The sequence below is a fragment of the Ochotona curzoniae genome, unplaced genomic scaffold (assembly GCF_017591425.1).
Source record: "Ochotona curzoniae isolate NIBS_2020 unplaced genomic scaffold, NIBS_Ocur_1.0 contig_1, whole genome shotgun sequence".
NCBI lineage: Eukaryota > Metazoa > Chordata > Mammalia > Lagomorpha > Ochotonidae > Ochotona > Ochotona curzoniae.
The window spans coordinates 34466816-34482549 of record NW_024464918.1 but is presented as its reverse complement, the minus strand read 5'-3'; the positions used below and the strand labels follow the sequence as shown (position 1 = coordinate 34482549).

The window sequence follows — 15734 nt, the reverse complement described above, 5'->3', positions numbered from 1 at the left end:
CTCCTGACTTCAGACCAGCTCAGGTGGAGCCTATTGTGGCCACTTGGGGAGTAAACCAGTGCAGGGAAGATCTTTCTCTTTGTATCTCCTTCTCTGTATATCTGCCTTTCCAATAAAAATAAAAATAAATCTTAAAAAAAAGGAATGTTTTGGTTGAATTGTCCTGTAAGATTAGGGTAGTAAATATAGTTTTAAGTAATGATAAGGATTATCATTAGGGATCTTATTAAATCAGAAGTAGACAAAAAGGTAATTTGTCATAAAAAGGTGTTTTAATACTAGGCAACATTAGAGCACTAGTAATTGAGTATTGGTAATCTAACTGCCAATTTTGCTTCTGTACTGATTGCTTTTGCTTTAAGTGTAAGAGACAAGACGAACACCATAATAGGCATTAGGTAAGAGTAGGCCTAAGTTTCATTTCCCAAAAGTGACAGCAGCGACTGCCCTGGAGGAATGTAACACAAAGAGAGATAAAAAAAAAAAAAAGCCCTTAGCCTTGGGTGAGGGCACAGACCAGCCACTGCCAGCTCTCACAGTCCTTTGTGTAATTTGATCTGCACTATGTGAACATGCAGTATGTACCTAAGAAGAGATCATGTATGTGGTATACGTGACTAGGAGGATATAAAAACTCCCTCTAGCTGTCATCTTGTGTCCCCGCGTGTGCGCTTCATCTCAGCTGGTCCACCAGAGACCCCTGAGCGCCAACCCTAGTCCCCCATGCAGCCCCATTTCTGCTTGGACAAGATGAAAGAAACCATCATGAACCAGGAAAAACTCGCCAAGTTGCAGGCACAAATGTGCACTGGTGGAAAAGGAACTGCTCACAGAAAGGAAGATGGTGGTGCATATAACAGCGACCACTGATGAAAAAAGCTTCAGTTCTCCCAAAAAAAATTAGGGGTGAACAATACCTCTGGTATTAAAGAGGTGAATACATTTACAAACCAAGGAACAGTGATCTACTTCAACAACCCTAAAGTTCAGGCTTCTCAGGCAGCAAACATATGCACCATTACCAACCATGCCGAGACAAAGCAGGTAACAGAAATGCCCCCAGCATCTTACACCAGCTCGGTGCGGACAGCCTGACTAACTTGAGCAGGCTGGCCGAAGCTCTGCCCAGGCAGTCTTTGGATGGAAAAGCACTGCTTGCTACTGGAGAGGAGGAGGAGGATGAAGTTCCAGATCTTGTGGGGAATTTTGATGAGGCTTCCAAGAATGAGGCAAACTGAATGGAGTCAGTTTCTGAAGAAAGTAAAACTTGAAGAAGTTTCTGGGAGCTGCTATTTTATATTACGACTGCTTTTTAAAATTGTTTTGTTTATGATCTGCTAAACTTTAGATCTCTAATAGTTTTAAGCTCAAGCCCCTTTGACAGTACAGCTCTTTTCAGTTTTTGCTTATATCCAAATCATTCTTTGCAGTTAATTAAGCTGAAAAAGCCTGGGAATAAAGTTTGAAACAAAACAAAACAAAAAAGCTGCCTGGAAGAAATGAGCAGGGTCCTTGTTAAGACTCCACTGCTCTGGATGAGACTCGGACCCTAGCTCGAGCTAGCAATAAAGTTTGTTTGTTTCTGCATGATTGCGTGTGGAACCCTTCTGTCCGCAGCCTGGGGATCTTTCGGATCTAACAGTCCTAGAACTTCTCTGCATCCATACACTTGTCACACAAACAGAGCCCTGCATAAGGCTAACTTCTCCTTAGGTTCCCTAGTATTTTATTTTGTTCTCTCAGACTCTTCCCAGAGATTTTAAAGATGGAAATGATGAAACAACATTTCATTTTCCCTTTCGCTGTTGTCATATTACTTGCAAATAATTTCCCATTTTAACTTCAATATCCCATGAGCCCCTTAGGAATGACACATTCTAAGTTTCAGCCCAAAATTTTACATGACTAAAATTCTATTATGGCTTTGCCTGGTGTCACCTCCATGTATCACACTAGAAAGCCTAGTGGTCAGATAATGGAAATGATATGTAACCTAGGTTTTTTTTTTAAGATTAATTTATTTTTAGTAGAAGAGTAGATCAGATTTATGGAGAGAAGGAGAGCCAGAGAGAGAGAGAGAGAGAGAGAGAGAGAGAGATCCTCCACCTACTGGTTCACTCCCCAAATGGCCACAAACAGAAAATGAGCCAGTCCAAAGCCAGGAGCTAAGAGCTTCTTCTGGGTCTCCCACACAGGTGCAGTGTCTCAAGGTTTTGGGCAGTTCTTGACGGCCCTCTCAGGGCATAAGCAGAGAGCTGGATGGGAAGTGGAACAGTCGGGACATGAACTAGTACCCATATGGGACCCCAGCACTTGCAAGGTAAGGATTTAGCCATTGAGCTTGGCCCAGAATACATAACCCTTCTAGATGCAGTGTTCTACCATCCTGTTGGCATTCCTTGCTTCTTTCTCTCTTCTCCTTTTCTCCTTTCTCTCTCTTCCCTCTCTCTTCCTCTATATGTTTGTATGCTGTAAGGTTTAATTGACCTAAATATTTTACCTTAAAAGTAATAGCTAACCAACCTTCAACTCCTTCCCTTTAAGAAAACTGTTTAGGCAGGAAAAGAAAGCAATATTCTTATTTTTCCAGTGTATTCTATATTGATGTAAAAATTTTTCTGAAGAATGGATGAAGCAAAAATAATGTTTAAATAAAATAACTAGATACAGACAATGGTGTCCTCATTCTCAGTAATGATAAAAATGTGGACCAAATCCTGGGATTAAATTTAGAGTATAATTGAACCTGAAGACTGAGTTCCCATGAGCTTTGCCTGGGGGCACAACAGCAGAAACACAAAAGTTCAGTATGAAAAAGACAGGGGTAGTTAGAGACACAGTCCTTGCTTTTGCTGAGGTGGGTAGATTTGCAGTTGGAAATACATCAATTAAGGGTTTGAGGGCGAAGCTGATGAAGCATTGGAAATGAAAGAAACAATGCTTACAGTCAGCCTCTGGAGGAGAGGCCTGGGGATCTGAGCTTCCTGCAAGCAGGAGCTGGTTTCCCAGCAATGCCCATATCGCTGAATAATGGTCTTACACGCATGTTTATGAATAAAAACCATTCTTTGGAGAATAACATGGAGAAGGTAAATGGTCATATTTATATTCTTCCAGGGTGGGAAATTGTGTGATTTTTTTTATCTGCCTGTTTACAGTGAATAGATCAAAGAAATTAAGTCACCAGGGGATTAGAAATTTTCCTGGCAAAGAAATGACTCAGCATGAGTGAATTCTCATCCTATTAAGTTTTTCTTTCTGTTTTCTTAATACATACGTGCACACATATGTGTATGTGTGTGTGGGTATATATTATTGTTTTAAGAAGCATTGCATTATATATATTGTTTTATAATATTATTGTTTTAAGAAACATTGCTGTTCTTGAGCAATATGCGATTTAAGGAAAACAAGAATCAGTTCAATTCAATCAAACACAACCACCTCAAACCTGTTAGAACAAGACAATCTCTATAAAACAGTCAATCATTTCTTCTGCTTTGGTTTCCTAACAGACTCTTTTGAGATATGTAAATTATCGATTCCATCTGGTTTATTGTCATCAGGGTTGCTTCAATGTTTCTATTTTGAAGGCAGGTGTAAATAAAGCTAAGTTACTGACTTAAAAAGCTGCCAGGCAAGGTTTAAAAACTGAGGTTTAATTCTCATTTTCCAGCTGCTATCCCAGACAGAGATGGATACACAGGAAAGTACAATAGCTCTAGGGCCTGCTAACATGATCAGCTGATGGGGAACACATCCAGTCAAAGATGTAGTTGACTATTTTAAAACTGTCTTATTTTTTGTAGTGTAAAAGGCCTGAGATTCGGACTCAAATGGAGGTGGATTCCGCTCTGAGTCTCTGATGTGGTATGGACAAATGCTACTCATTCCTGCTAGCATCACGTTCCTCATCTTCCAGATGAAATGGCTGTGGAACTGCTTTGATAAATGATGCCTAACACCTGTGTAGTAGATCCCGTGTATGACAACTCTCCTCTCAATCCATTCACATTTTCAACTGTCTGGCTTAAAAAAATAACTCTGTGGATCTAGATGTGATCCTCTTTCTTCTTTCAAAGTTTCTGGCTGGGTAGAGGTGCTCCATATGCACAAGCTCCTTGTCAAACCTCTATATGCCCTACCAGAGTACAAGCATTCCCAGAGCACAAATCCTCTCACATGTCACCTTATCAGATCCTCTGTCCTCATTCTGCGAGCAGTGAGTTGGGCTGACATAACAAGGGATGTGCATAAAAGTCTACAAAGCGACCAAAACAACACCTATTTCCAGGGCAGATGCACATAAAAGTGTTCGAGGAAGGATGAAAACTTAAAATTTCTTTTGACTCAAAGTAAAAGGTCACTGTTGGTGAAGTTAAGACACACTAACAAGTGATATTGTAATCTTCCAAGGCCAAAGTTGAGTGAATTTGTGTTACAGATTGAGGAGTTCAAAACTAAAAGGAACATAATTTTGCATCTCATAGTCACCAAATTTATCTGCTGTGTAGCCCAGTAAGGTTAAAGTTGTCACCAATCTCACATACTCTGCTTTATTCAGATTATTCATTAATGGGTACACGAATAAGTTTATTTTAAGGCATACTGTTGTAAAAAATTCTAAAAGGGACATTTTACAAATGTTCAGCTACTCTACTTTTACTAATCATAAATCCACTAGCTATGACTCCTCACCCACTGCATGAAACACATCCATTACTCTAAGCGATTGTTGGATATTTCCTAGGATAAATAACAGGGCTTTGAACTTTAACTGCTTCTTACCTCACAGCTAGATGATTGTTTTTAGAACCAACATTTTTCTGGGAGAAATATGTTTTTTAAATTCCAAAATCTTTTTATATTACAAGTGCCAAATGTGACTGTAAGAGCTTGAACTTTAACTCTCAACTCAGACAAAGCAGGTTCTCAGGGAAGGTTCTGACATGGAAAGCAAGGAAACGCTTCCACGTATGGAAGACTTCAAGAGCTCTGAGGAGATGATGTTATGGCAACCATGCCTTGCTCTCTGAGATCAAGACATCATCATCCTGGTTCCCACCCTCCTGGAGCAAAGACGGAAAGAGAAACAAGATGGTAATGACTAACAATGAGAGGAAAAAATCCTTTTCCCAATTGGAACTATAGCTGGAAAATATCTCTTTAGTGTCCTGCAGTCCTTGGACTGATCCCAGAGAGAAGAACCAGGAATGCAGCTTGCCAGGCAGAGGTGGCATCCACCTCCATGTGGCTTGGTGAAGATTCAGATCTAAATGGTTCTCTAAAAAGGGATCTGACAGCTAAAAAACAATTAGTTGTAAACAGGTCAGTTTGCCTACTGCTTAAGATGCCCAAAAGCATCCCCCGTCAAGAGTGTCTGGGTTCAACTCCTGACTCCAGGAATTGGGTCCTTGCTACCCAAGTAGGAGACCTAGACTGACTTCTCATCTCCTAGTTTTTGTCCCAGCCGTGGTGGACACTTGAAAAGCAAATGAGTAGGAGTTCTTTCTTTGTCAAATAAATACATTTTAAGATATTTTAACAACAACAACAACAAAAGAAACAATTTGTCTTCCAGGCAGAGAAGCAGAAATAGGTAGAATAGATGGGAAATTACTGAGTGTAGAGGTAGAGCAGTTCAAACAACAAACCACCACAGCCTAACATGAAGTGAGTGTCACTCAACTGTTACCCGAGCTTGTGCCAAGAAGTTACTCAGGAAGAAAGGAAGAAAGACTGAGGTTAAAATGCTCTGCAAGTCCAAGCACCTGGTCACACAGACTTACTTTATGTCCACCTGAACTACACACTAAGCTTGGGAGGTCAGTCAACAGCTTTTGGTCTGCTCAAAGTTGAGTAATTGAAGTGTATGACTTAGGAATTAGAAGCATCATTTGCCCACTCATTTTACAAATCAATATAGAGTGTCAGAATTTTCAAGTCAGTAATAGTTTTCAATTATTTCAGAAAATGCTATAAAGTGAAGTTCTATGTATTCACTTTAACTCTGTCTGCTTACATTGTGTTTTGTGGCTTTGACAATGTAAGAATCAAATAATAATTATCATGTATTTATTTTGTGCAAAAGGGACGGTGTAGATATCCATATCAGCGAAGCAACAGGAGCTGAAAAGAAGCAAGGCAGACTAGGATTCATTTATCTTGAACACTGCAAGAACTTGAGAAAGAGAACCCTTAAAAATAAATCACTCTGGCAAATCATAACCTTAACGATTTTCAAATTAACACTATTAATCTAAAATGAGGATGTGCTTAGATCCTGACTATAATGTACTGAGCATTCATGAAAGTGACCCATTAGAAACCAGACACTTAAATTAAGTTGTCCCAGAAACAGATCCTGCGATAAAGATTTGAGTAAAAAGAATTTATTAGGGAGCTCATCTCAACAGGACCAGTAAAGGAGTGATAAAAGCAGACAGGACACGGAGGGAAATTAATCCACAGTAAGAAAATGTGCAGATGATGACCACAGGTGACCAAGGCCCAACACTACTGGGAAGCTCTAGGTGAAGTCTCTGAGGGAGGAGCTCAGTTACTAGAGTTGTGTCACTATCAGGGTGAGTGATGCGGATCTTTTCTTCAACATCTACTCCTCATTGGCAGAGGGATGCTTTCAGGAGCTTAAAATTCCCAGTTCTTCAGACAAGACCCACACAGGGTCTAAGTGAGCCAGCAAAGCATTCTAACAGAGCAAAGAACACATCAGGGTCCAGTGAGCCAGCATGTAAATCAGGCACCTGAGCTAGGTCCGAGCAGAGGCAACAACAAAGATATCTGTTAGCGGATGAAGATAAACACTAGCTAGCACTGCTCTTCTGGCAGAGCATACAAAATGGAAGCCTGACACATATTACCTCATCAGAGCCGGATTATTTAGCTTATAGCTTTACATGACTACCTTGTCTAACTGTTGTCTGACATTTGATTCATCTGCGTTGATCCAAGAGAATGCTGCATGCTGTTATGACAGTGAACTGCTGAAATCCAGTGTGAACTGTGAATGCTCAAATTCTTTTCTGTCTGTGAGCAACAAGACGACATCTTGTTGCTCACAGACAGAAAAGAAGACTTTTAGAAACTGGTTTCTAAGAAGAAAACAGACTTTAGAACTCTGGTTTCTTAAGTGCCTGAAGTTCACAGTATTCATTGGGGATTGCTGAATTACATATATTTGCACAGTAAACCTAAACTGACAGACCTCTGCTGTCAAATCACTGATGTGAGATGCACCCTTGCAGATGACTATCAGTTAGTGCAGCAAACTCCTTGAGATAAAGAATTTTTTTGGAAAAGTCCAGAGAAAGGGTGTGTGTGTGTAAATCAGAGAAAGATTATGCTTCTTTTTTCTCCCTTCCTGTTTTTCTTCCCTTCTCTTTTATTTAACAATTAGTTTCATCACTGTCCTTAGATTATGACATTCCTTCTTGAGTCAGAAAAGATGTGCTTTATTTATTTCAAAGCTGGATTTGCAAAAGGAAATAGTTGACTTGATGTATGTAGAAGGGACAAGAACAAAATTTGAAGAGAAATAGGATGCTCAGGAGCTCTTCTTGGTACTTAGGAGACAGTGGCTACTAAAACAAAGAGATCATGCATGATTAAGCTCTTAGGAATAGGACCAGCTCTAGCTAATCTCCTGAAACTGCATGTACAGTAAGTTCTGTAAAAGCAGAACTTTTGTTTTTCTCAAAAAACTGAAAATCTAGAGAAAAAATTCATCAATAAAGTGTTTTTGTAATATGCTGGATAGCTAGCTTTAAAAATTCAAAATGGCTTGGAAATATCTGTAAGTTATATACTTAATAGAAGGTTTCTTTTTCTTTTTAAGAGAGTTAGATAGAGAGGGAGAGAAAGAAAAGGAGACAGAGAGAGTTTATCCATTGGCTGGTACACTGCCTAAATGGCTGCAACAGCTGGAGATGAGCTGATCCAAAGACAGGAGCCAGGAGTTTCATCCAGGTCTGCCACATGAGTGCAGGGACCCAAGGACTTGATCCATCTTCTGCTGCCTTCCCAGGTGTATGACCAGAAAGTTGGATTGGAAATGTAGCAGTTGGAAAGCTAACTGGTGCCCATGGGGGATGCCAGTCCTGCAGCAGTAGCCCAAACTCTACAACACAACACTCACTGTTTAAATGCAAAGGTTTTAAAATGTTTGCACATTATTTTATAGATAAGCAGTGTTAAGAAAACTTATTTTGTAAAAATTACTTACACAAAATAAAACTTCTGTGAGAACTGAACTACTCCTGCATAGGGTGATAGGAATGTCCTACACAGCATGTAGCACAATTAACAAGGCATGTGGAAGTTAGCACGCAGGGTGGAGGAATGAGGGAATGCAAATGAGAAAGGCACCCTCATCGAAAGCAGCTCGCAGGTGAACTTCACGGTACAAAGAACATGACTGTAACTCCTCCTATGTCCTCTAAGCAACAGATTTTGTTGTTTTACATTTATAATAAAACATTCAAAATTCATAAGAGCTATTTTCAAGTAACAAATTTAATGCTTGAATTAGCAAGTTATTTGGGCTAAGTATAAAAAGAAGCCTGTTCACTATTTATTAATCATTAAAATAAAACAATACCATTAATATATAAGAAACTCAGTTTGCATGTCGAAGAAATTTGAAGGAAAATCTCTAGCAATCTACAAGCTAGTAACAGAAAGGTCATTTGCCAAATTTTGATTTTTAAAGGCAGAAACAGAAAAGTCCTTTCAAGCCAATGTCCTAACTAGCCAGGAGCCAGGCATAACTAGAGTCAGGAGCAAAGTATTCAATTCGGGTTGCCCACATGGATAGTGGGTACCCAGATATTTGGGCCATCGCCTGCTGTACACAGAGTGCATATTAGCAGGGAACTACAAGAACAGAACTGGAAGGCAAACCCAGAAATACAATGTGAAGTACTGGTGTTCCAGGTGCAGTTACTTGCTGCCTAAATTTTAATTTAACTGTACCTAAATCCTATATGACAGTCTACTAATTAACTATTTGTCAACTGAAAAACAATCCATTTATTCTAATTTGTAGGTATCCAGTAAATAATTCCTATACCATCAAAATAAATCATTCTTTTATTAAAGGGGTTGGCAGGAAGAGAATGCAAAAGTAGTTATCATAACATCTGACAGTGGTCAAACCCAAAAATGTCACTATGACCTAATCAAGCTGTCACATTTTTGTAAATAAACGGAAAAGAAAAAGAGATAAATATATAAGATTGGGTGCTCCTTCTCATGGACTGAAGAAAGTTGGTTATGATTTGGTTTTGGGCGAAGGAAGTTTATTAACCTTCAAGGTTTTAACCCTTGGGGCCTCTTGGGAATGTCTGCACTGCCTTGAACCACCCCTAGCTCCTTGGATGGGTTTTGTCCTTCATTTAGCACAATGCTATGATTCGCACTGAAGCCTGGGCTAGTAGTTGCAAAGTATTCAGGTCTAGAATTAATAATTAATAGTTAATACTACTTCTCTGGTTCTGGGCTGCTTGATGTCTTCCAAATCTATAGCAAGGGCATGGAAGATATTATGGCTCTTCCACCAAACTAGGCCTCTAAACTTGATCTATGGAGCTTATAAGCATTCATTCTCTGCCTTCTCTGTATCAGTCCAAATTACAATTTTTAATTATTGTAGAATAACTTGATAGATATTTCAATTAAAATGACAGAACTGCCATATTAACATATGACATCAAGGAGAGGACTTTGACTGGCATCCTAATCTTTAATTAAATTTTAGGGAAAATTCTGTTCGAAAGAGTGAGCCATTACTTTCAGCTCCTCCATTTACAACACTGAAAGCTGGCTGTAAGATGGGAAAGCATTTGTTTTTTGTTTTTTGTTTTACAGAAAAGAGGTGAAGATGGGAATGCATTTTTTGTTTTTTGGTTTACAGAAAAGAGGTGAAGTTTCTACAAACTTAATTACATAAATGCTCTTGCCAGGGTGCCAGGTATTAAACAATTTAATACAATTCTCCTACAAAAATATAAGCCAAGCCTTACAATAAGCTGGGGAAGTAAGAATGATTACAATATGAAGGGACTTTTAAAAAGTTCAAATAAAAAGATTAAAGTTTAAATAAAAAAGGTAAGTTTACTTTGGTGCAAGAAAATCTTGAAACCCATATGCAGTTTTTCATAGCATAAAATTTCCATGAAGTTTTTGTACTGCTAAGAATAAAGAAACTCAGGGGATTTAGATGATCAACCTGTAATTGTCACATTGAGGACTCAAATCCCAGCCACGCGTGGATTCAGTATCTTTATCTTCTACAATTATATCCTATATCAGCATGGACAGACACATTGTTCTTAATAAAAACATAAATATGCAAGTCATGTCTAGATGAGACTAAAAAGAGTTGTGGGGTTCTACTGCACAGAGTGACCACAGATAACGTTAATGTGCTGTATGTTACTCTGTTTTCAAAAATTAGATAGAATTTTTGGTATTTTCATCATAAAGAAATATTAAGTCATTAAGAAGATAGCTGTATTTTTCTTAGTTAACACTGCAGGATATTTATATATATATATCAAAACATTACACGGTATCCCATAAATATGTATCATTTTATATGCTTACTAAACACTAAAGACTTACACATCAGTGACATATCACTAAAAAGAACTGAAATGCAGGAGGTGTGGGGAAGTAGAACAAGTCTGCACCCTTCAAATGACTGTCTAACCACTCAGAACCTTGGTTCTAGGAAGGAGTTAAAATATATCATGTTGATAAATTAAATTAAAGGGGTTATATAAATCAATTGCAGTTGGATTTAGAGAAAGGTACATTTCTTACTCTATATACCTTGGCTTCTGTGACTGATGCCAATTTGAGGCTTTCCAGAGCAAAAAGTGCTGACAAACAAGTGAACCACTTTATTAATGTGCTATAAAAGAACAAATGAAGCATGAGAAACTTTGCTTGCCCTAGACTCAGCACTGGGAAGGTTGGCAATGGCAAACATCTCCTTAGGATGATCCATTGCATAAGCTGCTCTGTTTTTCATACGTAACTTTCTCTATGAATTCCTGAGAGGTATTAATTCTTTATACTCACAATATCAAAAGACTTGGTTTGTGGAACATTTCAAGATGCATGGCTAAGCTAAAGCATTCATTTCTCTTAACTCCCTAAAAACCTTGCACTAACCAACTCATTACAATGTTTGCTGTCCTAAGAAAGGATCTCATCAGGCAACTTCCCCAGGACTTTGCTTCTTCAAATGCAGGAAAAAATGTGTCTGTCTTGGAACAAACCGATGTTGCCGCACTGAGATTCCTGAGCCCACTGCTTCCTAATGCCTTGCTACTGTGAAGCTTTTAAAAATTCCACAAATTCATTTGTTTCTTCAACATTTTTTTTTACTCTTAATACTATCTTTGAAAAATGCACATATCCCAAGTCAATAAGGAATAGTGTATCTGGGAAGATCGGGGGGGGGGAAGAGGTAGGGATTCCTAAAAGAATGCAAAGCCAACCCATGCACTTCTCTTGAGCAAAGATAAATGTCTTCTTAAACTTCCAAAATGCTTAGGGCACTGCAACACTGGGGTAATATGTCAGTCTTTCCTTCTCCTGATATTAAGTTTATTATCTATTCCAGAAGGATTAGCAAGCAGGGGTAGGAACCATCCCAGAGAGAACAGGGCTACAGTGAAGGCACAACAACCACAGAAAACCCATCTTGCTGCATTATTTAAGATTCCCATGCATTGATGTGCAAACTGGAAAAAGCTGTTCCCTCTAGAGGGAGAGTTCAGCAAACTGAGACACATCTAGACACTAGCCCCTACTCCCATCCTTGCTGGAACAACTGTCTAGGACATACAGAAATTGCACAGCTGGCTTTACAGGACACTATTGCTGGGCTCCGACTGGACCTCTTTGAGCTGTATGAATTCACTAAAAAAAATCTGATTATCCAAGTTAAATTTTGGGCACAAACATCAGAAAAGTCAACATTTGTCTGAGATTTCCCTACAGTGTGTCATGATGTTCTTTGTCACGCTGCAGGCATTCTTGGCTGTGTGTACCTTCTTCTTTGAGCACTGTATCCTCACTCACATACATATAAACACATGCCCAGATCCAGCCATTCAACACCCAGACACATCCAACCACACATGATCCCATGGCCACATCCACACACACATAACTGTATCCACACACAGGACTATGCTCAAATTTGATCACATACAGATTCTTCTTCGTCACTGATTCCTTCTCCCATATTCCTGATACTATACAAGCACACCCCAAATTCCTTCTTGGTCACATCCCCCTTCTCTCAAAACAGCTTTCCTTAAGTCCATCCTCACACTAGAATAACACATCTGTGCAGGCTCTGCACAACTTTCTGGCTTTAAAGTATCTCTTACACTTCAGCTTTTAATTGTCCAACCAGAGAATTTAGAATGCCATCAGAACCTTGGTAAATAGCAGGCAGTGTTTAAGAATGCTCCAACACTGAACATTCACCAAAAAATCTCACCTGGGCATTCTTGAACACCAAGCAACTGATTTGTTTACAAATTCCATCACATTTAGAAAAACATGAAAGGCATTCAAAGTTAAAGAAGGTCAATAAATACTATCTACATTCTCTGCCAAATATAAGTCAACTAAAAATGGCAGGACATCACACAGGCCTGGACCACAGCAATGGGTGCTACAGCTCCACCATCATTCAGCTCAGCTACTGGGATGTGTGCGCAGCTTCCTTTGTGTCCTTCAGCAATGAGAACAAGGGATGTCAGAACTCCCAGAGTGAATGACACCAAACTCTCAGTTCTCTGAAGATACACACCCTAGGAAACCCACATTCATCTCAAAACTATACTTACACTCCTATAAACTCCCTGATCTCCCTTTCAATACAGTAGATAAATAAATAAAATTTAAAGCATATAATGATGTACCTGACACTGACTAGGGTAACTATTATGGGGGATGGAGTTACTGTGTAGTAGGTTGAGATACTGCCCATGAAGTCAATACCCTATTACAGAGCTCCAGTTCCATTCCTGATTCTTCCACTTTTGACCCAGACCCCTGTGAATGTACTTGGGCGAGCTTTTAAGCCCTCACATGGCAGGACTGAATGGCATTCTTTTGCTCCTGGCTTCTGCTATTGCAGTCACTTGGAGGGTGAACCAAAAAAAATGGAAGATTGCTTACTTTATCTCTTTCTTCCACCAGCCTTAAAAATGAGTAAATCAAAAAAGAATGACTATTATAAAAAAAAAAAAGCAAAAGCTATTAAGTGTGTTTGGATGTAGAGGAACCAGAACCCTTGCTTGCTGTTTTGAAAACGTAAATTAGTATAGACATTATGGCAGCTTGAAGATCTCAAAAAATTTAAAACAGAACTATCAGATGATCTAGCAAGCCAACTACTGATTATATACTCCAAAGAAATTCATTCCCCAAACACCCATATCAGTCTGAGTTGGAATGGGCCAAGGCTCGAAGTCAGAAACTTTATCCAAGTCTCATACAGTCTCAAACTTAAGCCATCACCTGTTGCCTCCCCTGGGCATGTATCAGCAGGAGCTGGAATTTGGGAAGTTTGGGAAGAGTTTGCACAATGGATGTGAGTATTAGTTTCAAACAGAGCCCAATCATCCACCTCCAAAGTAAATTTCTAATTTCATTTTCCATGAGTTTTTTTTAATACTCTTGTCTATTCACATCTAGTCTCTGACTGTCCAATCGATTATTTATGCAAGCATCCTAGCCCTCATACTTCTGGCACATTTAATAGACCTTGAACACAACAGGCATTAAGTCCTTCAACTACTTAGAACTTTCAGTGTTCTGCTAATTAAAAATTCAAATTTCTTAGTGAATTATTCAAGGATTTCAATACGATACTCCCAAATTAACTTCTCAGCCATATTTAGTTCTCAATACATTTCCAGAAGATTTTCAGTGCAGAGTTCTCAGCTTTTAGCAAACTGTGAATATTAATCACAATCTCCTCTTTTTAGACATTCTACCAATTCTGAGACTTAAAAATTCTTCTACATACTATGTGTGAAACTAATAGGAAACAAACATCCGTGGAGAAGTCTTCAAGGTTTTCTCTTTGAACACTTAGTACAAAGGGGAAATGAATTCACCTGCTAAACTATGACATAAAGCAGTTCCAAGGAAACTCAAAATAGGTAACATAGGGCTCTTCTAACTTGACATCTCCCCACCTTAATGATTTCCTTCACAACAGTTCCTGTGCTCTAGAATATTTTCCTTTGTTCTGTTAAAACCCTTACCTGTTACTTGACTAACTCAGTAGACATACTCAGGAAGCACATTAGGCATGCAAAAAACTGTATCAATTTTCTTTTCCTCAACCAAACAGCAATTGTACAGAATGGCCAATAAAGGCTACCCATGAGTAAGCATTAGGGATACAAGAGGAATTACTCAGAGTCCTCACCTCAAAGACCTTCAGGTTTTAGAAGGAACAGTGAAAATAATCTCCAACATAAATCAAAATGTAAAAAGTACCAAATGGAAATGTAAGCATTGTGTTGTTACGGCCTAGAGCTAGATAAGTGCATTCTAATTGTGAACATGTGAATTGAAAGAGAGTTTTCCATTTGAACAAGTATTTCATTAGCAATATTATTACTGCTTACAATAAAGAAATAAGGTCAAAGGATTAAAGAGTGCAAAAATAATACAATATAATATAAAATAATACAAAGAGGTACAAAATTACTGACATGATTAGGATACAGAAAATATCACAGAACACTAGAAAGAAACAGAGAGAAACAGTGCAAGACTTGGCTGAAAGGGTAACCTGAGGTCATAAAAGAGTGCCAAACAAAACATGTAACAGCTTTCCAACTATTTATAAAGCAACTTAACAAAAGCTGTAGGGGCCAGCCAGTACTGTGGCAAATCAGGCTAATCCTCCACCCGCACTGCTGGCATTCCATGAGTGCAGGTCTGAGTCCCTACTGCTCTACTTTCATTCAAGCTCCTTGCTTATCACCTGGGAAAGAGGTGAAGGATGGCTCAAATTAGGCCTCTAAACCCATATGCAAGATCCAAACAGAAACTCCTCGCTCCTGGCTTTGGATCAGGTCAGCTCTGACTTTTGCAGTCACTTGGGGAGTAAGCCAGTGAACGGAAGGAAGATTTTAATCCCCCTTTCTTTCCTTTTCTCTGTAAAAATCTGCCTTTCAAATCAAAAGAAATAAACTTTTAAAAAAAAACAACAAAGGCTACAGACTAGCAAAAAATCTAATTTTAGAAAGATAATTCTAGTGACAATACTGAATGAATTGGTAATAAAAAAAATTTCACAGCAGATCAAATTACTCTAGTTTTCCTTCATTCTTTTAAGAGTACCTGGATATTACACCATGTTCTCCCAGAAGGTCTCCGAATGGCATTACAAGCCTGAGTTAGTAATTACACTTTTATCCAGTAGCCCTAATTGGCATGCCATCTGGCTGGCTATACTTCTAAGTTTATAATATCCAGAGAATTATATTTCCATTCAACAGGTTTGAGTTGTTTAAAATGATTAAGGAATTCAGAGCTGGAAATTTTTCCAAGGGTTAACGTGTTCACGGATGATGGTTATTGCTGTATCCACAGTTTCCCCTTGATCTGTCAGGGCCAAGGCCACCCCTTCTCGGGCACGTGAGTGCAAGCGTCCTCCACTCCTGGCA

The 15734-nt window shown here is 38.8% G+C and overlaps 1 pseudogene; it reads left to right on the top strand.

Moving 5' to 3' along the window:
• Window positions 1–694: 694 nt before the first annotated feature.
• Window positions 695–1325, top strand: LOC121153714 (annotated as a pseudogene).
• The last annotated feature ends 14409 nt before the right edge of the window (window positions 1326–15734 follow it).